Genomic DNA, 24,800 nt, shown 5'->3' with positions numbered 1-24,800 from the left:
AAGGGAACTAAATTTTTCATGTCCACAAAATTACACACACACACACACACACACACACACACACACAATTTCAAAGAAAAACTGAATCTCTCTTGTGTGTGTCAGACGTAATGAGTGATGGTTCTCCCTTTAACAGCCACAAGCTATTCTGCCAAGTTTAGAACAATAACCATAAGCAGCTTTCCATGACTTTAAACTTTCTTACACAACATCCTCTCCTTTATGTGTCATATACTCCTCAGTAAAATTTCTCCTTCTGTACAGTCTAATTTCCTCTTCTAAAAATCCAAGAAAATCATTAATGAATTATTAAAAGACCCTTTCATCTTAGATACTTGGTTAAGCCTTCACTGTGACTTTCAAGGGTGTGGGTGGTCAGCAGGATTTCACGTACTTAGTTGACCCAAAAGTTAGTGTTTCTTTTTAATATTGAATACAGAACGGAAACTAATTTCTCACCATAATGGGCTATAGATGTGGTCAGCAAGGGGAACATTAGCCTGACTTCAATTAGTTGTGGTCCAAAAAGAACATAGAGATCCTACTATTCAAAATTAGATGATGCTAATACAGCCTACTTTATCCTAAGAACTGCCATTGAATTAGAACATGATCATTCCATCTGAATTTAATTTTCCTATTAAAACAACAGCAAAATGATCCTGAGGTTCTTGTGAAGTTTTGAAAGTCTATACCCCAAGCAACTAAGTGGAGGACTGGCAGGGTTGCCCAAGAGAGGTGGCATTGACAGCTTCCTAAGCTGTTCAGACAGAACTTCTATGAGAGTGAATCATAAAAGGGACACAGTACCCACAGCACACATTCACTAGGGCATCTCTCCCTTACAACCCACCCTCTCTTTCCCCAACACCCAACAATACACACATAACACTGCATAGAATTTTGGTTGGACTGCAAAATGGTTTAAAGCGCAAATCCATAGATAGCAAATAGCAAAGACAATCATCTCTAATAGCCCTCAGACATGACAAATGGGAAGTTCTTTCAGAGAGACCCACACGAGAATGATTTTTTTTAAACGTTTGTGTTCTGCCAGAATTGTTTTTATGATTGTGTACCCAATTTCCTCTAAAAGACTCTCCTGAGGTACTTTTTGAAGACTGAAGGAAAATGAACAAAGGGTTCTCGTGGCTTATTCGAGAAAAACGTATTTAAAGAATCTCAAAGGGAAGAGGGATTTATTATATTTGAAGGATAATAGGATTTAAAAACAAAACTTCTATGATATTCATAGATTGTCCAAAGATTTTGTTTTATTCCCAGGAAAAGGGAAAACTTAGTCTACACAATCAAGATTTTCTTGGGCATTATAAATAATGAAGTTTATTATAATTCCTATTTTGTCTTTGCTTTCCAAATTTGCATCATAAATATGTATGTCCAGACATTCTTGATTAAAACAAACTGCTGTTTGAGCAATGTTGACGAAAGTGTCCACTTGTATACATTTTTTTGGCACTCCTGGTATATATACAGATGGTGCCAAAAAAATGCATACACAGTTTAAGAAAGGAAAAAACAGTACTAAAATTATTCTGATGGTAACCACTTTGATCACTTCTTATAATTGCAGAAGTTGAACGTGATTTGTATTCATCTTTTGTTATCAGTATATATTGAGTATTATAATTTTCATAGTTCTTTTGTTTTCTTAAAATGTGTATTCACTTTTTTGGCACACTCTGTGTGTATGTGTGTGTGTGTGTATATATATATATATACGTATACATATATATACATATATACTATATATGTATATATATGTATACGTATATACATATATACACACACATATATACATATATATTATGTTTTTTTAGAAAACAGAAGCTGTAGTGGTGTAGCTGGTTATTTGAAAATGTACTTCATGTTCTAGAGAGGTGTTACGACTTGTCCTCAATCCATGTAAAGAAAGAATAAGTGTATGGAAAAGTATTTGTTCTCTGTTCTTAAATAAGTCGTTAGGACTACGTGTTGAAACTCCTGACAAGGACAAAAGGCTGAAGGAGACTTGCAAGGACTTAGCTCATAATACAAGTAGGTGCCATTGCATTATCCTGTAAGAATGGAAGGTTACTGTACAATTGCAGGAGCAATTATATTTGTTGTCATAAATCAACAGATAATGTTTTCATTAATTATTTATTGAGTCTTGCTTTTGGTTTTGCACAGAACTTGAGCTTTGAAATAATTTTGAGACAAAAAAATATCACCACTCTCTCATTAAGTCATAATTGCTTTCTAAATAGATCTCTGGAACATAATTTATGTAAGTAGATTTTACTTATTAGCCTCATTAGCAATGAAGTAATCATATCTGTTATCCAAAGTTAACATGATGTACTTTTGGCTTTTTGTCAATTTTAGATGAGATAAAATCTCTTGGCATATATCTAAAATGTTGTACATGACATAAGATACTGTATTTTTCTTTCTGCTACACTCTATTATTTTTGCATGCACAATAAATAAATAGACTCTTTTGAAATAGAATATATAAAAGCAGAAGAGAGGGTAGAGCAAGTGATTATCAAAGAGGATAGCAAAATGGGTTTGAAAGATTAATACACCATTTTACTGTTTTAATTTTGTTTTTGAAAACCTTGGGTGTGGTAGAAATTGATCAGCATATTTAACAAAACCTTGAAGGGGAAAGTCTACTATGGAATGACCAGATAAACAAGAGTTAGTTATTGAAGGAGGTGAAAAAAACAACACACACAAAAAAAAAAAACAATGGGAAGATTGGATGGAAGAAGTAGCACTACACTATATTAGACAAGATTCAATTGATCCAGTTACTTAACAATGTTTGTCGAATACCATCCATTTGCAAAGCACTGTACTATGTGCTTTATGCCTTAAAGGTCGGGGTATAGGGCAGAATGAAAATGAGTGATGTTAAACACTTGTATTTATATAATTAATTTTACAGCAACCACATAAGATAAATATTGATATTCTCTTGATCCATAAGCTCAGAGATATTAGGTAACCTGCTCTGTTAAACTCCTACATAAAACAACAAAATCTGGACTTGTGAATTTAATAAATTTTTCTCCAAAATCCAGTTATTCAGTGAGTTTATCAACAAGGAAAGTTCACAAATACTGTATAAATACTGTGTAAATACTGTATAAAGCAATTTTTGTTTTCAAAATTATTTAATAGAACCTAAATTATTTTTCAAACACAAATGCATTTTCTCATCCAATGATGCAAAGATAAAAATTTTATGTAATATTGAATATGTTCACTGTTCAGCATTTCCATTTCTTTTACAGCAGATATGAAATTCATGATAAGAATAATAGACGTGTGTCTTTGTTTTTTCTTTATTTATTCTATAAAGGAATTTAATATCCAACTTAAGCACCATTTTGTCTGATGCTTTATCCAGATATTACCAAGGAAACTCAGAAAATTTCGGATATACCTAAGATATCTTGGCTAAAAAACTTGAACTTTCTCAAGGATTTCCCTGGGGTGTGAAACTTTGAGTGGGGGAGGAAGAAAGTTTACATAAATAAACTGAGTCGTAGGTAGAAGAGGGATATCTACCTCTAAGTCAGGAACTGTGTTTAACGGGTCCAATGCTGGCATTTGCTCTGGATATAACTTATCCTAAATGGTACATTTTGGGTCATGTGCCATTTGGTCTGTTGACAATTGGTTGAGAGTGAGCCACTCCCTGTTTGGACTGTTGCACGTAGGAACATTGGAGTGACGTCACATACCATTCTGCACAATGCAAAACTCAGTGGTCTTGTCTTTGATCCTCCTGTGCCTAGATATCCCATGACACCTGTCTTTGTTCACACTGTTACAACAAAAGACCACAAACTCGGTGGCTTATAAACAACAGAAATTTATTTGTCACAGCCCTGAAAGTCCAAGATCAGGGTGCTAGTGTGATTGTGTAAGAGCCCAGTTCTGGGTTTCAGACTGCTGACTTCTGGTTGGGTCTTCATATGGTAGAAGGAACTAGGGACCTTGCTCAGGCTTCTTTTATGTGGGCACCAATCCAATTCATGAGGGCTCTGTCCTCATGATCTAATCACCCCCCAAGTGTTCCACCTCATAATACTATCACGTTAGGGGTAGATTTCAGCATGTAGATTGGGGGTGGCAGGCACAAACATTCAGACCATGGCAACACCCTTTCTATTCTGTGGCTAATACATCATGACAGCATGTGAGACTTTCCTCTGAAGCTTGTTATCTCTTTAGTCTCCATTTACAAAATGGGACACAGATTCTCTTAAGTTTCTGATTCCCAAATTTAAAGAGGATGCTATATAATTTCATCCTCTCCTTCAGACTTAATCTGTGGGCCAACGTGGCTGTTGTGGAGGGGAAGTAGGAATATACCTCTAACTCTGTAGAAAATTCTTCTTCTCTCCTTCACAAAGCGAAAGCTATTTTGTATAACATGGAGAGGGAGTGAGACATGCTGGTTCTTGTTGACCCAGGTCATTTGAGTTTAAAGAGAAGAAATTTGCCCACCTTTGTTTTTCCGTCTATTCTGACAATTTCATCCCCTGCCCCACCGTAATGGTGGCTCTAAGAGCTAAATCTAAACAGGAAAAGTCAAAGGGTAAGGGGAGTATATAAGAGAAAAAATAAATACCTGGAATCAAATTATGTTTCTACCACCTTTTTTTTCTATACACTCCATGTTTATACTTAATCAGTAATGCAGAGATTAATGATTTTTAAATACAGTTGACTTCAAATTGAAATTATCCCAGGCACATATTTGGTTAGTCACCAGATGGTTCCAGACGTTTACTATTGTACATTCGATAAAAATGCCTGAATCTATTTCTATTCTGGGTACTATTTGGGGGACTCTGTATACCAATAATACAGAACAGCTTATTTCCAATTTTGAAACCAGTGTAGAAATAAACAGCATTCTTGAAGGAACTAGAAGGATAGGGAAAAAATAACATAATTTGTGAGAAATATATATATATTCACAAAGAGAGAGACAGACTTATTGTTTCCTTCCACTATTTATCCTGCCTCTTGGGATCACTAGCTGCATTTTTAAATTAGCTGTGATATTTGATTTAATGTATTAATCTTACAAGAAACAAATATGATGCTGGGGCTTTCCCTATGAATCAGAACTATTTCTTTTTTTTTTTTTTTATTAAATTTATTGGGGTGACAATTGTTAGTAAAATTACATAGATTTCAGGTGTACAATTCTGTATTACATCATCTATAAATCCCATTGTGTGTCCATCACCCAGAGTCAGTTCTCCTTCCATCACCATATATTTGATCCCCCTTACCTTCATCTCCCACCTCCACCCCCCTTACCCTCTGGTAACCACTAAACTATTGTCTGTGTCTATGAGTTTCAATAAGTCAGACCGAAAAAGCAGAGAACCATGTGATTTCACTGATATGTGGTATATAAACCAAAAACAACAAAAGAACAAGACAAACAAATGAGAAACAGAACTATTTCTATATTCCTAAGTTCTTGCGAATATTTTAGATGGAGAATGAGAAAATGTCTGAAAACAAACAAATTTTCTAATTACATGTTTTATTTTTATTAAATGTATTCTTCTAAAAGGTCTGATGCTACACAAGCCTCAACTAGGTTATATATCAGAGAAAGTCAATAACGTCTTGATGATATAATAATTTATATCCTACAATTTCTGTAAACTTCTTGCTTAATACTGTGACAAACACACGTTTTTTGTTTGTTTGTTTTATGAGAACCGTAATCTTTTTTAGGGGATATACAATATGTTTTAAAGGCAAAAGGCCATTTATGCCATAATCGATTACTCAGCTACAGCTTTAAAATGGTTACTAAGAATTGCTTAATATGGTTGCTTTGTTTAATGCTTATTTTCATTATTTATTAGATTAATATTCTAAGCACAGTATTGATTCAAAGGGCAATGCTTTTCATAAAATATATCTAACCATAAAATTGAGCAGTAAAAGTTGAAATATAAAAACTCCTAGATCAGTTTCATCATCCATATAGGAACATATGTGAACTTTTGTGCTTCTGATGTGTAGACACAGGGGACAATTTAATTATTAGATGAACTTATTGTCAAACGTCATCAACATTAAGGGCAATTATACTATTGACGTATTTTAATTCTGCACTTTTTAGGAAAATATTTTAATTTAGAGTATTTCATTTAATAAAAATAATTTCATAAATGCTAAGCATAAACTGAATTTGAATTACAACATTTGAAATTATTTTGCTCAATATTCTTAAATTTGTAAATTCTGAGACTTGGAAAGACTGAAAAACATTCTAAAGCATCATAATGTGTAATTAGCCAATTTAATTTTTTTTTTCACTTTATACACATCTTGTTATCACTACCTGTGTAGTCAATTTGAGGCAGTTTTTTGAATTGCTTATTTTAGTGGTAAATTATCATAGTATTTCTCTTCCTTTGAATGAAGTTTCATTTCTAACACAATTTGTTCTGTATATCAAAGCAACATAAAAGTATTGCAATAAACACACCTGTGTATGTTTGGTCTGTGAGGGATTCCAAGTACTTATAAAATTTGAATCCCCTGCAAAACATTTCTTTTATACACCTCCCTCTTTCTGTTCCCACTGTTAACTTCGTGTTGACCCTCTTAACTCCTTGTCTACATACTGCAATAGTCACCTAACGATCTTCCTTTCCAATCAATTCTACATAGTATTGCCAGAGTTATTGCCATTCCCTGTTGTAAAACGTTCATGTCTTATTGCTTGTAATAAATAACCAATTACTTAGCCCTGCATTTGAAACTCCCCATTATATGACCTCAACCTATATTTCAACCTTCTCCCTCTACTCCCACTCTCATGTGCGGCCATCTATTTGCTTTTCCTCATGTCTGCCCAGTATGTTCTTGGTCAAGTTTTCTCCTTTATGTGGAATGATCAAATTGGATTCATGATTCAGATTAAATCTCACGACTTCCCTACAAGCCAGTCACAGACGTCACTCTCCAGAATTTATCATCTTCTCTTCTATATTGTCAAAAGATTGTTTAAATGTTAATCATGGCACATATTATAGTCTTTTTCTAAATTTGTTCAGGTATAGCTGACTCCCTCCCTAGAATAACAGCACATGGAGGCAAGAGAAAAATTCCATTTGTTTCTCTTAGTCTCCATCGCCTTCAACAGCAAACATGTGATGATTGACTTCACTGAAAACGTGAGTGATTTTTTAAATAAATTACAGTATGTGCATTTTTCCTGCTTAAAATGCTGTGCTATATAATTTCTTTGTTCTTGATGATTCAGTGCAAAATTTACTAACATTATTGTACTGGGTTATAATGCCCTCAGGAACAACTGAGGTATGTTAAGTTCTTTGTCTCTAGAGTAAATGGCTACAAACTGCGGGGATTTGGTTAAGGAAGTTCTAAGTCCTTAGACTCTTTCTGCCAGCAGCTTATTTTAATCAGTTGCCTGGGGGTAGGCCTGAACTCTCATCTCCTACAGAATGAACATCAAGGTCTTCATAGCACCAATTTGCTTCTGAGACTTAGTGCCCTTCCTGATTGCTGAATGTTCCTGAAATAATACAGAGCATTGACTCCAAAGAATGGTTTCTCTGTGAAAAATAAGAAAAGACTTAAGAATGAGCAAGACAAGTTGGGATTTGACTTTTAATAGACCCACTTCTGACTGGGATGGATGCTCTTATTTTCAGAGTAAGAGAGACTTGGACTGACGACTGGGGTTCTCAGACGTGAGGAATATTCACGGCACCGTGTGGTCCTTCCCTCACTCCTCCTCCATACATCCAGAAATGGAGTGGAACTTCTTCCTGGTGGTGTATGCCCTCAGTAGCGTAGCTATTATTGCTTCCTGCTCAATAGAAAAAGAAATTGTTTTACCGCTGTTTATTGGTTGGAAGGTGATGGGGCATTAGGTCACTCGAGCCCGCAAGGGAGGTAAAATATAGCAAGGGCAAAAATCCAATGCGAATTGAGGGAACAGGGATTTGATTTCCTCTGGGAAATTCCAATTATGTTCCACTCCTTCCTTTCTCTGCCTTCCTCAAAGTTATAACTTCTGGATTCATTAATAGCCACTGTTATTTTCTTTTTGTCTTTTCTTGTAGTTTTCCAAGCAGCCTCAGTTTTTCAAGTGAATGATGTCTCTTTCTCCCTTCAAAGTTACTGGATGTATTGATTGAATCTGAGCAATCAGAGTAGTGCAATAATAGTTTTGCTTTAGTTTTTTAAAACAAAATTTGTATTTAAGACCTCGTTTCAGAATTTTTCTCATGAACAAAAATCATTTCGGGTGGCATTTGGGAGCACATGAGGGAAAGAAAGGATCCGATTTGTTCTCCTTCTATATTTTCTCCTGAAGCTCAGCTCATGCTTGGCTGCCAGAAAATGAAAATAAAAATAAAAAATGTGTTTCAGAGAAGTTTTGATGTGGTCATAGATCTGAGGTCAGGCACTGCACCTCTGTGCTTCTCAAAAAAACAAAAGAAAGAAAGAAAGAAAATGCCTTCTGTATAAATAATTACAAGCCCAGAAATCTAGAAATTTGTTCTTGTTATGCCTTTGTTGACCTTAAATCAGCCACTAATATTTGAGCCTCAGTTTCTTTCTTTGTCAAATGGAGATAACAATCTCTGCCCTCTTGTCTCGTGGCATTGATATAAAGCTCAAGTGAAATTGTAAAAGAAAAACATGAAAATCTCCACAACATAGAATCTGACAATGTGATCATTTAAATGCCTATACTTTGTAAATTCTAAAATGACATACCAGAGCAGTTATAATTGCTCTCTAAGAGCCCTGAGAACATGGGCTAAACTGCAGGGGCAGTCGGGGCCATCCTGCACATTTAGCTGTCACTTTTCTCTCCCTGCTACACCACACTCAGCTCCTGTGTATGCTTTCAGAGGGTTTTCTCCTCCTGATTGCTCAGCCAGTTTCTTGTCTGCAGCCATAAAAACCAAGCCTTTTAAACCTTAAAAGCAATAACTGTTTATTACTTAATTGTGGCGATGGTTTAATGGATGTGTGCATATGCCCAAACTCATCAAATTGTATATATTAAATATGTGCAGTTTTTTTGTATATCAATTATATCTCATTAAAAGTGTTTTAAAAAAAAACATTAATATTTTCTAGACCTTATGGTGAAGTGAAAAGCAAAAATGGATGAGATCTAACCCACCTTTTCTTATGTTCCAATGTCTAGTGAAGGAACATGATTACTCATGGAAGGAAGAAAGAATGGGAAGGAAGGAGAGGAAAGCAGTAAGGGGAGAGGAAGAGGAGGGGATCATAATCTCAAATGTAGTACACAAATTGGTTTAACTTACATCCTTAAGAACAGCTCATATGCAGTTGAACAAGTAGGAAGGGTAACAGAAGGACCCTTTAGACTCCTTGCCTTAGAAAGGCAGATTTATCCTGAAGTCAATGAAGCTTCACTTTTGAGACTCCTACCTCTTCCAAGGCCCTGTACATCATTTTGTATTAATGATTTTTATTCTTTTCCTTTAAGAGGGCCTCCCGCGTTGTATACATTCAGTGTCCAAAAAACCTGGAAGCACCACTTTTTACCAAAATGTATACAGCTTTCACTTAAAATAAGGGTGGGATGCCTGTCTAGAAAAGGCTGTTGCCTGTTGGTATCACTTATGCCCATTGAGGAAGCACTATAAAGAGTGCTGGTGTGAACTTTAGTAACGTTTTAGGGTTAGAATAGGAAACATTAAAAAAATGGAAAATTTTAACTTAACAGGAAAAGGAGATGTTTCTAAAAATATTTCAAATGCAACAGATCTTAATATTTCTTTTAAAATAGAAAAAATAGGATATACACTTTTTATTTAATATCTTCTACCAGGTCAGCCCCACATAGCATTTGTCACTTTTTCTTATAAAATCCACTGTCTTACTCAGAATTACCTTCAGTTGATAGCTAAGCATCTGCAAACTAAAAATACTTTTACGAAGACCTACTGAAAATGTTTATTTACCATTAAGTGGAACTTAGTATGCATATCTGAGAAACGTAGAGAAATATAAATCTTTTTCATAATGAACAGCAAAATACAGATATAATTTACACCCATGTTCTCTGAAGATGAATTCTAAATCTGTATCTATTCAGTAAGGTAAATTTTCTATTAGTTTCCCTCCATATATTCCTTTGGTAGTATAGAAATACAGTTTTCTCTCAAGCCACCAAGCTTTGAGCTTAAAAGATGAGTGTTTAACACTCAAGTCAGCAATCATAGTCATTTTTTTCTTCAGTTCCATTAAGATGAAAAAAAATAATGTTATCAAGCAGAACATGCATGCCCTTCACAGCACTTGCTATTTCTAGCCTAATTTACTTTTTAATTAGAAATTCTATCAGTTAATCATATCAGAATAATTTCTAGCGCAGTTAAATACTTATCATTAATTCTGATCAATTTAATAAGTAACTTTGGAAACATTGTTATGTGTATTTACTCCATTTTATTCTAAAATATTCAGAAAAACATACTGGTCAAGACAGAAAACACACTCAACATTATTTAAAAATATATACTTATATCAACTTTTCCAAATTTAATTCAAATGTTTTTATGTACTCGTAGCCTCTTAAAGTATAAGTGACATTTTCATCTAAAAAATAGTTTGACACCCAAATCTTTGATTCTAATACTATTCTCCAATGAAAGAGGAAATGACTAATTCTAGGACTGGAACTGGAAATATACAGGATGATCCCGGAACATTTTATGTTGCCAGAAAGTAAGGAAGTGCTCAAAATGTACACACACAGTCACAGAAGAAAGCGCCAAATAGCCTTTTCCTCACAAAGCCTACAGTTTTTCAATCTGACACCAGAACTGGCAAAGAACTCATGATACACACACACACACACACACACACACACACAGGCACACACACACACACACAAACACACACACACACACACACAACAGTAGTATGTCAAAGGAAAAGAAGACACACAAAAAAAGAGCACACAAAGGCCAACGCCGACATAATTTAGCAGTGTATAAGTAGTATTAGATTATAACCCAAAGCATGAAATATGCATGTCTCCATATTGATGTAAAGAAATGATTAAATAAATACATAAGTAAATGGGAAAGAACAGACAAACCTCCTTTACAGAAGAATCCCAAATTATTTATGTACATACTTTCCCCTCAAGGAGGTGTACTATAACCATCCACTCCTGCAGTGTGGACTACACACAATGACTTCCTTTTAAAGAGTAAAGCATGGAAAGGGAGGGAAAGAAGAGGAACTTCACAGTGGAGAAACCAGATGAATAATACCTCAGGCAAGTAAGTGATCAAAGTTAACATCAACAGTAATAAGTTATGTCGATATATGTATCTTTGATATAAGAATAGTGCTTTACCTCTGTGGTATTTCTCCCCAAGGTAGCTGTTTAATAAATACTTCACGGAGATCTTAAATTCTATTTTAAATGGAACTGTCACTTTTTATTTCTCTTCTTTATATTTCCTTATCATTACGTAGTTTACAATTTACTTCACTTCAACAAATGTTTAAGTTACAGAAAGATAATTAATATAAACTAGTTACATAAATAGAAAGATCAAAGATTTGAGATTAGAATAATTTTGAGTGGAATATAATAACTTCTGAAAATAGAAATACTGAATGAAATAAATCTTAAAGTGATGAACGATAAAGCAAGGAAGAGACAAACTGTCTATGTGACTGAAGGTACACTGTTATTTGTTATCCTGTGTTCATTACAAGGTATTACAATTCCTGATTAATATGTGGTGGTCAAGATGGCCAATAAATGTATACAAAATTATTCAGTTCCATTAGATATCATGGAATTGCCAATAACAACAACAAAGTGATACCAATATTCACCCACCAGAAAAGCAAAATGAAAAAGTCAGACAAAACCAATTCTTGGTAATGCATGAAACAACTGAGACTCCTCTACAATGCTATTGGAGTGAGCGGGGGTAGGAAATTGCTACAATCACTTTAGAAAACTATTTTCCAATATCTCGTAAAGGAGAAGATATGCGTACCCCTGACTGAGCAATTCCAGTCCTAGGAATATGCCCTTCAGAAATATGTGCACATACTCACTAAAATACATGTTCTAAAGTGTTCGTAGCAGCACTATTTGTAATAACCTAAACCTAAAACTACCCAAGAGAAGGATAAATAAATATATTATGGTATATTTACACAATGGAATACTGTGCATCAATGGTAATTAACTATCACAGTACACAAAACATGTTGAACAAAAGAAGATAGACACACATTACACACCAAATGATTCCACTTACAGAAAGTACAAAAATAGGTGAAACTAATCTATGGTGTTAGAAGTCAGCACGACAGAATCTATAATCATCTTTTTTGGGGGGAGGGGAGTAGATGAAGAGAAGAAGGTTTACAAAGATAAAGTGACTAACCTGGTGTTTAAACATCTATTTTTTCATAAAACCTGTGTACTTAATTGTCAAATTAGTAAGAAGTAAGATGAGGGGCAGCTTCTGGGAGCAGGTTTCAAGAATATATTCAACCTGTGAAAATTCATGGAGCTTTATACTTATGACATATCTACTTTTCTTTCAATGTGTCTATGATTTAATAACAACAAATGCTGTTGTCAAGTCATCTGGCTGGAATGATATTCTTCTGTCTCACAATATAATTGCATCTACACTCAGATTATGTTTTACTAATTTTCATTTATGTTTGCACTTCTTCATAAATTTGTTAGGTTAATCCATAAGAACTGTGAAGAGAACTATTTTACATGAATAGATCTGTAATAATGATAATAATGAAAATCTATATTTTTATATTTACTGTGCCAAATTTCTCACTCCATAATTTTTTCTCCCACCTCTATACCATTTATCCATTTATAATGATCTTTTAAGAAGACATAGACTCTAAAACAAGATATTTTTCAGGTCTTTTCTTTTTGGATACTTAACACATGAGGGTGTATTCCTGTTTGAAACTTAAACATCTGCTTTACATGCCTGTAACTGCAGCTTTTCTAATAACCCCGGAGAAACAACATTACAAATAATTGACTGTCGGTGTAGCACTGAAAAAAATGATAAGAAATGCTTAGAAACACTTGTATATTTCAGTTCAACGTTACTGAACCATTTGTATTCTATTTTCTGGACTCAACCACTACAGACATTTCAGTTATAAAGCTAACCAACTACCAAAGGAATAAACAAGCACTAAAATTAGATCACTGGTATATACAGCAGTTAAGAGTTTATCAACAAATCTTGATAAATCTTTCAAAGGAGACAACCAAAATGGTGCAGTAGATAAATGCTGTGTTTACTTTCCCTCACAACTACATCAAAATTACAACTGATCTACAAAATAACCATTACTGAGAATCGCCTAAAATCAAGCTGAACTGAAGCCTTTCAATTAAGGACGTGTGTAAGAAGCCACATCCAAACTGGTAGGAGGGTCAGAAACATGGAATGGGCTGGTCCACACACGCGTGTGACCATTAAAGACTAGGAGGGCTATTTCAGCTGTGGGGGTCCCCCCATCTCCTAAAGGAGTGAGAGATACCAGCCCCATCCCAGCCCAGGCTTCCAGTGCTGGGGAGAGAAGTCCCCATAATTTTTGGTTGTGAAAACCAGAGGAGATTGTGACTGAGTAAGACAGTGCAGCTGCACTCACACGTGCTCCTCTTAAAGGGATTGTGCATGGACTTACACACCAGTGGAATCACTCGCTCTGAGCTCCAGCGCTGGGGCAGCAGCTGGAAAGGCAGCAGGCACGAAAGGTGGGGAATTGAGTTGTCTGGCTTGGGATGGGGGCTGGAGAGATGGCTTTCTCCTGGATGGGGGAGCTGACAGAGGCCACAGTTTCTTTGTTCAGCCCTCGCCCTTCCCAGCATGCAAATACAGGTGGCCGCCATTTCTGAGTGTCCGCTGTTCATTCACCCCGCCATGGCAATTTGAGACCTGGCCCCACCCAACTTTTGGGCTCACACAGGCTGCTTTCAGTGTCTTTCTTATGTATACCTCCTGCATTGGCTCAAGCTGCACTTTCCTAGGGTTTCTCAAAGATTTGCGGAACCCAGACAAGCAGCATCTGGCTTGAGCGTGTCCGGTGCCTCTGGCTGAGCAGCCCTAAGCTGGCACTAGTGGCAACTGGCCTTCATTCATGGCATGGCCTCTCAAAGGCATTTCCAAGCACAGCACAGGCAGCAGCCATCTACAGACTTCTTTCTTGCTCCTCTAGGTGGCCCCAGGTGGGTCATGAACTGTGGCTGAAGTAGACCTACAGCAGATTCCTTCCAAGGTGGTCCTGGGGCTGGCACCCCAATGGCCAGCTTCAAAAAAGCTGGAGCATCACCTAGCCATCTCCAAGTACGACACACCCAAGGGGTAGATTGGGCAGGCACCAGAGTCCTGCTGAGGCAGATCCTGCTCTGTAGGATCAGCTCCTGCACGAAAACCCTTCCACTGTAGTCAAAGCCAGTCCTCACAACAAGTGAGCCCAAGAGTCAGTCCCTCACACTGATCTGCAATTATCAACCAAGGCTCAACTACAGGAGGAGGGCACACACAACCCACACAAGGGACACACCTGGGTCACATGGTTCTGGTAACTAGAAAGACTGTGCCACTGAACCCCACAACACACCTATTATATAAGGCCATTCTACTAAAACCATCAGACATAGCAGCCCTACCTAATACATAGAAACAAACACAGGGAGGCAGACAAAATAGGGAGACAAAGAAACATGTCTCAAATGAAAGAACAGAACAAAGTTCCAGAAAAAGAACTAAGTGAAATGGAGATAAGCAATCGATCAGACGTAGAGTTCCAAACACTGGTTATAAGAATGCTCAATGAGCTCATAAAAATGGAGTTGGAAATCATGAAAAAGGACTAGTCGGAAGTGAAGGATACAATAATGGAAATAAAGAATATATTACAGGGAATCAGCAGTAGATTAGAAGAAGCAGAGGATCCAACAAGAGACGTAGGTAAGGTAGCAGAAAGATAAGGTAGCAGAAAACACCCAACCAGAAGAGCAAAAAGAAAAAAGAATCCAAAAAATTGAGAGTTTAAGGGGCCTCCGGGGCAATATCAAGCATACCATCATTCACATTATAGGGGTACCAGAAGGAGAAGAGAGCGAGAAAGGGCCTGAAAACCTATCTGAAGAAACAATGACAGAAAACTTCCGTAACCTGGTGAAGGAAATGGACATACAAGTCCAGGAAGTACAGAGAGTCCCAAACAAGATAAACCCAAAGAGGCCCACACCAAGACACTTTGTAATTAAAATGCCATAGCTTAAATACAAAGAGAGAATATTAAAAACAGCAAGAGAAAAGCAGTTAGTTACCTACAAGTGAGCCCCCATACTATTGTCAGGTGGTTTCTCAACAGAAACTTTGCAGGCAAGAAGGCAGGAAATATTCCAAGTGATGAAAAGCAACAACATACAACCAAGATTGCTCTACCCAGCAAGGTTGCCATTTACAATTGAAGGACAGAAAAGGAGCTTCCCAGAGAAGAAAAAGCTGAAGAAGTTCATCACCACCAAACCAGTATTTCAAGGACTCTTAGAGGGACTTCTTTAAGATGGGAGGAGGATTAAGGATGGGAGAAAGGGGAAGGGATTAAAAAAACAAATTGGGTGTTATACAGTAGTCATGGGGATGTAGGTTACAGCATAAGGAATATAGTCAACAACATTGTAATAAGTAGGTATGGTGCCAGATAGGTGCTAGATCTATCAGGGTGATAGATGGGAATGGAGTTGGGGTCAGGAATGGAGTTTTTCAGGGTGAAAAAGGTGAAGGCATTAAGAAATATAAATTGATAGTTAATACAGTATGGGGAATATAATCAACAATGTTGTAAAGATCATGTAAGGTGCCAGATGGGCACTGGACATATCAGGGGGATGACATCATAGACTGTGTAGATGACTAACCAATGCGCTGTACACCTGAAGCTGAAGAAGAATAATATTGAATGTCAACTATAACTAAATATATAGGTATATATAGTCATAGGATGTGGAGTATAATATATGGAAGATAGTCGATGGTATTGTAACAGCTATATAAGATGTCAGAGGGGTAGTAGCTTGGGTGGGGGTTATCCCTTTATGAGGGGTTTAAATGTCTATTTCATTGCTTTGTACACCTGAAACTAAAATAAATAAATAAATAAATAAATAAATAAATAAATAAATAAATAAATAAATAATCTTAGGTAATTGAACATCATTAATATTTTATTCCATGCTTAGCAGGTAACAGATACTGTGCTAAATACCTTATATGTTTTATCTTATTTAAATCTTTCAAATCCTTTGTGATATTTCACTGCCATTTTTTTTTTTTGGTTTATTTTGTAGATTAAGACAACAAAGCTTACAAAGATAAAGTGACTGACCTCTGAACTGGTATGTAAACATATATTTTAATAAAACCTGTATCATAAACACCACATATATTCATTGATTATATCCATTTCCTTCAAAAAATCTAATGATCGACATGAACAAAATAGAAATGGTTCATGTCTTCAGGAAATTTAAATTACAATGGGATTATTTGTTTTGGATATTCAGTAAGTCTAGACCTAAGACAAATAAACTCAATTTAGACAGTATTCATTGGTTTAATTTCTTGATACTAGCAAGCTAATATTTATTAGCCTGGAAATATTCCTATCTTATACTTGCTCTGATTAAATATACTGAAATTATGCTGATAATCATTTTTTAAAATGAGCATCATATATTTCTTGTTGTTCCCTAACAATAAACAAAAAACAAGTAAAAGAATGTAAAAATCACTCCAAAGATGACGCTTCAGGTGTACCTATTGTGAACATTTTGCTGGGCCTGCTTCTTGACACATCCCAATGGAGCTACTAACACACTCTTCTATATTTGTAGTGGCTGCTAAATGGTCCATTACACTGACACATCAAAATGTATTCAACTAGTTCCCTAGTGATAGACATTAGGTCAATTTTTCTTTTTGTTTTGGGTGGGTTTCTAAAAACTATTCTGTAATGTAAATATCTCAGTGTGGCTTTATGCAATCATGTCTTCAGTGCAGCATTTCATTACCCTTTGGCACAGTAGTAGGATCTACAGCGTCAGTGAAAATACACTAGCCACTTCTCATCTCTCCAAGCTGACCACTGACCTCCTAGAGGTGTTGTTCCGGCAGCCTGTGGGTCCCTGCAGAACTGGCCCTGATTGCTCTGGTCAGAATTCCACAGAAAGTTCTCAGCAAGTGCAACCATAAAAACTGGCCTGGTTTTATTCCTTATTACCTGGGCCCATCCCAGCAGAAACAAGAACAACAAGCTGTTTTTGAGAGCATCCATGGGCAATCCTTCTAAAATGTATATTTTAAAAACTAACCACACTTTCATATTCCAAACATAGTGTCCTAAAGTCATCTGATGGTTTTTATAGTCAAGTTGAAAGGCTAGAAAATTCATCTAACTTATGGGACAGTCTAGTGACAAAGGGAGAAAGTCTTACAGGGTTGTTGATGAAAGGTGATCTCAGGACCCCCAGAAAGCACATTTTCCCAGAATCTCTACCAAAAAGCAGCTACTGTGTAGGTCCCTGTGACAATTAAATGGCATAAAATTCTTAGCTCCTTGTCCGATACATTATACTAAGATATCAATAAATATTAGCTATTGTCATTACATTTTCTCCATGACTTCTCCATGTGTTTCCTTTACCCACTTTCTTCAATGAAAATTGTGTTCTTAGTGTATGTATAAACTGTGTAATTTGTGTATGTGTATGTGTATGTGTCTGTGTATGTGTGTAATTCTTCCCATAAAATCCTGTCAGTTCTACTGCCAAAAATATTGTGAATTTATCCACGTCTCACCAAAATCATGCCAACATTCCAAGTCCAGCATCCAGCATCTCACATGTGAATTGTTCTAATAACTCCCCACTGATTTCCCTACAATTGCTCAAATTCCCTTCTTATTTCTCTCTATAGAGAGGCAGGACGATGTTTTCAAATGCAAATCTGATCCTGTATTTTCCTTTTTTGACACTGTTCAGTGACATCCCTTTGCTGCATGAAGTCCACATGTTTACCATAGCTCCATTCCTACCATCTCTACCTCAGCCACACTGCCTTCTGCAGGTCCCCCAGTGCACCAAGGACTTCCTCCTGACAGCCTAGAAAATGCTATTACTTCTTTCTTGGGGTCCCACCTCCTGAACAAATATCTGTCTACATAGCACAGTTTATGTTTCACATTTAATCTTCGAAGGTCTGTTTGGTCCCCTTTCCCACTGTCTAATTAGGCCAAGATTCTCTGTTTATAATCCTAAGGCACCTCTTCGCAGTTGCCATCAATTCATTCCTTATATATTTGTTTTATCTTTTATCAGCTTTCTAGGCTCCTCCCTGAGTGCCATCAATTGCAGACCCATTTCTCCCTTCCCGCTGTATCTCTTCACCTAATACAACACGGGACAAATGGCAAATGCTCAAAACCACCTGATACGAGGGAACATTTAAAAAGTTAGATGCTTAGAAGTCAAAGCAGTTTATTTATGTATTGGTATTACCTCAGTTTCTTCAGAAGGATCTATGGTGAAAACAATATTCACTTATTTACAAGAGCTGGAATAACCTAATTCTAAAACAACCTATCAATTACATAAACACATACCACTACTAACCAGTACATTATAAGAGAGATGGAAGATTTCAAAAAATGGATATGTTCGTCTATTCCCAAATGTTATATACTCATTTCAACATAAGTGGAATGTGATATTTATTAAAGTCTGTATAACACATGGTAAAATACCTTATCTATTTTACTTGAAGATAAAAGTAAATTAAATCAAGTATGTGTGAGAGTGAGTGTGTGTGTGTGTTTGTGTGTGTGTGTACATGCATGCACGTGCATGCAGCACATGTATGATTTGAAGTTGTACTATATATTGCTAGGGTTACCGTAACAGAATACTGTACCTGAGTAGATTAAACAATAGAAATTTATTTTCTCTCAATTCTTAAGACTACAAGTCCAAGATCAAGGTGTTGACAAGCTGGGTTTCTCCTGAGGCCATTCTCCTTAGGTGCCTTCTCATTGTGACCTTACATGACTTTTTCTCTGCGTGTCCAAGTCCCAGGTGTCTCTTCCTCTTCTTACAAGGACACCAGTCATTCAAGGGCACCACACTTACAACCTCATTTCACCTTAATTCTCTTTAAATGTCCTGTCTCCAAATATAGTCACATTATTGATTGGGGCTTCAACATATGAATCTGGGGGAGACATAATTCAGTCTGTAACAGAAGTCCAAATTATCTTATATCACAGATTACCCCCACACACAAACAGGAAAAAAAAAAATCACCTGAGTAGCAAAACAGTGCTATCAGTTACAATGAATATACGCTACCAACTCCTACAGTGTTTATAAGGCCCAGTAGAATGTGTGTGTGTGTGTGTGTGTGTGTGTGTGTGTGTGTGTGTGTGGTTTTGCAATGATAGTGACAAACTCCCCTCATCATTATTATACCTGAGTTTCTGCTAACTTTTTTAAAAGAACCCCAGCAGATCAATGTTGTAAATAATTATCACTGTTCCTGCATGCAGACTAACCCCTAGGGCTACACACACTGTGTGTGTCATTTTTTGTTTTTTCTTCTTGTCATCCTCTTCTGACCCTTGGAACTCCTTTTGAGCATACAATGTGGAAGCTGACAAAGTAACACATGTTACGGTTGTTTAACATTATGGTTGCCATTCATCTCCTGTAAAATACTGTTGTTTCTAGTTAAAAGTAAAGGCACATTTTTATGCAAAATTTTCAATGTTTTCATATTTTTAAAAATTAAATATATTTTTTTATTAACTGCTGCTTTCAAATCTCCTGATAACTAGACTATATATCACATCAAAATTTAATGGTTATTTATTTACTTAATGGAATATTACTGTTTAAAATAACAGATTTTTATCCTTACACTCATATTTTGTATTCCCTTAGTGTTTTCCCAGTGCATTTCCAATCCTTACTTCTAGACATCCTAACCTTAATCATGTTCATTTCAGTTCTGTGCGCTGAATACAAATAGCTCATTTAGCAACACAAGCATATAAATAATTTCATCGGTTTTTTGAACCAAGTGTCTTATTTATCCACCTATAACCCCAGTTCAGATTCCTTTTCTACGTGGTTGCTGAGTAGTTGTGAACATATATTTTATGTTTTAGCCTCTGTAACACCACTTTCACACCTTTGATGAAAGAAAGATACCTTAACTTGGAAATTATTATTTTGCCATTCTAGTTTGACAATCTCCTTAGCTCTAGTTCTACATGTCTTAAAAATGCCTTTTTTTTTTTTTTTTTTGGCTTTGCCTTTGTAGAAGAAAGTCTATTGATCCTTTTCCCTAAGTATAAAAGCCCAAAAGTCTATTCAAAAACCAGTAAGACTATTTTTATTGCTTGTTCCTCTTCCTTGGGTGCAATTATTCTACTGCTTTCAGGATCCAGAATGATTCCCATCCCTTACCTCTGCCACAGAAGATATTGCTTAGAAGTTTAGCATGTGCTCACTCTTTCCTACTATCTGGTTTACAAGAGTTGGAAAGGGGATGAGGACGGAGATCCAAAGACAACACAACTTCCAAACATATCCTTTCAGTCTGGGACTCTCTTTGTGACATTGCAGATTCCAAGCAATACAGATACTTCTAGAAGGCATGAAATTATAGTGCTGGGGTGCCCAATCATTTAATCGATGAGGACACTCTTACAATAGGAAACCAAAAAATAGGTTCTCACATATCTGTATGTTTAAGATTCATTTATAAAGAATTATATATTAAACACCATTACATTTATTATTTTTGAAATAAAATTGTATTCCATCAAACAATAACATCTGCATACTTTGGACAACTTATACACATATGGGAAGGACATATTATATATTTGATCAACAGATTATACTTTCTAAGTACCTGGAGTTTTATAACCCCCGCAACAGTGATTTAGCCCCTCTTCTCACTCACAACTTCAGATTCACAGGCCACAACTCAGAAAATGGTGGGAGAGATAAGAAAACTGAATTATAAGCTCCCCTTGAGCTGTATAATTTGGGGCAAATTACTTAGCCTGTTAGGTACTTGAGCTTTGTGAGGTTTTTAATTCAATAAGATAATGTGTACGAGAGTACTCTATGAAACTGTCAAACAAGATAGAAATGAAAAATATAATTATCTCAAAGGATGAGAGGAAAGGACCTGTGTGAGAATTGCATGTGATGTGATCAGGAGGCCCCAAATCTCTGTCAGCTTCTATGGAGAAACACTTCGACTTCCGTAGTGGTGATTGGATGGCATCACACAGGTTTGGGCTTCCCCTTCCCTGGGCCAAACTCTTTCTACTGGGTGAGTAAAAGCTGAGTGGGGCAAGCCCCTTTCAATTTACCACAGTCTTTCCTTCCTATGATTAGTAATGTGTCTCTGCAGGGGAAGAAAAATATCTCTTTCTTCTACTTTTCTCTAAGTTCTTGCCTGGGAGCCCCATAACAAAAGACAGATGCATACAAATTGATTTAATATAAGTTGTGTGACACGAGAGACTTCATAAGGAAATGAAGACCTGAACACATGATTAAGCCTGAATGTTTTTATACTAGGTCAGATGAAGAATGGAAAGTTGTGGGAAGATATGACAGCGAAAAGTATATGAGCTAAGCGTGGTTCCCTGCGGGAACCACACAAAGGCTTGTTCCTTCAGATTCCTCTCCGTGTCCCTTAGTTTTCAGAGGTAAAGATGCTTCTGTTTTCCAGATACAAGGATGGCACTGTCCACATGAAGGTTTTAATCTTGCTCCAGGATGAGATTGAGATATTCAATATGCTATGGACTCTATTTTGAGATAGTATGTCCTAAATACCATCACTTCCAAGAATCACTTACCCTGGTTTTCCACTGAAAAATCATCACACTTACATGAAAGCACAACGCAGTTCTCAATAGAGTGTTTTCTTTGGAATGTCGTTGGAAAAATGAGTGAAAGATTTTGGAACAATTTAATTTCCTTTCTTGTTCTAGTTGGGAAAATGAACAAAAAGGGCAGTTTTCCAATTTATAGGATTATGTCATGCATTGGAATAAATCTATAAATTAATATAAACACCTCAGTGTTAAAAATAATATATATCTGAAATATCCGAAGCTCTGTCTTGAATATACCATGTGAAATATGAAATTTAGGTCACTTAGCATCACAGTGCTAAATGTACTCACTCAAACAAAAATATTTATACTGTTAGTTTAAACAAAATCAGATTATACATTAATGGATATGATTTGTGAAGGCATCATGGCTGTATGGTTTTCACTTCAGTAAATATTGAGCCAATTTAATGAAATAACCCACAAAAGTGTCATTTAGTGCCAGTATGATCAAGAGTGTGTCATGCATGGTGTGACACGATTTGTCACCTGAGCACCTGTCTACTAACAGAGTGTAATCAAGTCCACTGACTCATGTATTGAGAACATTGTGAAATCAGCCACTGGTAACAAATTTTCAGTCATCACTGATCTAGGCCAGATTTGAACTGCTGACCTGGAGATGTATGATCTCATATTTGGCTTCTTATTACTTGTGGTAAGATTGTTTGGTTGCAAATAGTCTTACTAAAAAAAAACTATTTAGAAAGCGAACATACATTGTTGCAATATCTTCAAAGGATTTTCTTAATATACTGTTTCAAAATGTGTCTGTTTCACTAATTTGCTTCAGTGATTTGCTTCTATTATTAATATTCAGAATTCTGAAAGAAAGCAGGGTATGTTTTATGCAAGGAAGGAATTAAGGGTTTGAATCAACCAATCCTGCTGTGAAGTATAATCAGTATTTCTTCATGATTTGCATTTTCCTAAAGAACAATAAAAGAGTAATTCACAAAAATATACATTTCTACTCTTCAGTCTTATTTACAATTTATTAAAAGGCTACCACATCTCTCCCAAATTCAGCAACTAGAAACCAGCGGAACATAAGAACAATACCTCGCAAATCTTACAATGACATTGACAAACAAAACATTAACTATCTCACAAAAAAGATCAGAAACAAAGGGTGTGAGTGGAAAGATGAAAAATACATTCATAACTTTGGCCTGCCCGTCTACGTCTCCTCCACAGCAGATTCTCGTAACTTGGAAAGAAATATACAATACCCTAAAGCAGTAAGTAATTAGATGTAACTTTCAAAGAAAGCTGAATAGAGCTAAACACTTTTGAGAAAGGGATTTCATAAATTCACTATTAACATCATCATGCTAAATTGTAAAATTGTTTTCCCATATATAAAGATCTTTTCTCACACTTCGTAAATTGTATCCTGACCCCTCTCTGCAGATAGGTTATTACTGTTCTTACCACTGGCATGACTTTCTGAGAAGCCCTGCAGACACAAATTCCTATCCCCAAATTATCTGCAGTGTGAGAGATGCTTCTCTCAAACATTCAGTTACACATAGCATATTTCTTGTAAAACTGCATCCTATGTGATTCAGTATAAAAAGGATATCACATTTCAGTGGCTCAATTCTAAAAGAAATTATTTACAGACATTTGTTTGAAACTCTTAGAGGGTCCAAGTACATGGTCCGTGGCAATTCTTATTTCTTCATTTTTCCGACACCACAGCACTCGAGCCCCTGAAGCTTCTTACTGTCTACTTTACAAAAGCAAATTTTCAATTTCAACTCATCTCATGACGACTCATCTTGTACCTTCGGTCATGATTCCTTCTCCATTCTGTGACCTTTCCAATCATGGGAATATGACAAGTCACATAAACTTCACTTCTGTACCCCACTTAGAAATGCAGTTCATCTGCTGCCATTATTTTCTTTAAAAGAAAACGTAGAGTGAGTCACCTTTATAGTTTTTCATTGTCTATTTTCAGAAGGTGAGAATGTCTGTGTCAGAGAACGTGGGTGTTCAAGGCTGGGTCAAGGGTTATGCTGACGGCAAGAAATAACTCACACAGTCCTTTTTCGGTCCTGAACATGGGGCTGAAACTCAAGTCAAATCAAAAGAGATTAATTTTCTCTCTAATAACAAGCCCAGAAAGTCTATATGGCCTATAACTTTGTGAGTAAACTGGCCTTTTATGTGTTCGATTATATTATCTCTAGAATACATTTATCTGATTAAAAGAAAAAAGTTGGTGACACTCAAATGATTGTTGAAAAAACAATTACTCAAATATAAGCAATTATGTGTTGTGCAATGTGCTGAATGCTTTACAGGCAAAGCTTGGTTTATCCACAAAGTAATTCTGTCAAGTGATTAATACTTTATCTTAAATTTTATGAATGATGAAACTGGGCCTTGGATTAGTTAATAATTAGCTCATGGTTAATAAGAAAATGAAATACTAGATTTAAAACCAGAGCTTCTATCTAGTGTCTAAAATTTTAAACACTGCATTATCCTCCATGTATAGAGGAAGAAACTGGGGGAAAACAGAAGTTCCCACCCCAAAATACTCATTTGAGTATATGGACTATTTTAAACTTGTTATTTTTCAGAAACAAAAGACTGAGGAAGAACCTTTGACACCCGCCCCCCCACCTGCCTAAAGGAACTCAGATATAGGAATTAAGTGTGACACACAGGAGGATCCAAGCAAAAGTCTGTTCAATTCC

This window comes from Rhinolophus sinicus, chromosome 17, assembly GCF_057876585.1.
Source record: "Rhinolophus sinicus isolate RSI-liver-muscle chromosome 17, RSI-T2T, whole genome shotgun sequence".
Taxonomy (NCBI): Eukaryota; Metazoa; Chordata; class Mammalia; order Chiroptera; family Rhinolophidae; genus Rhinolophus; species Rhinolophus sinicus.
This window is presented reverse-complemented; position numbering follows the sequence as displayed.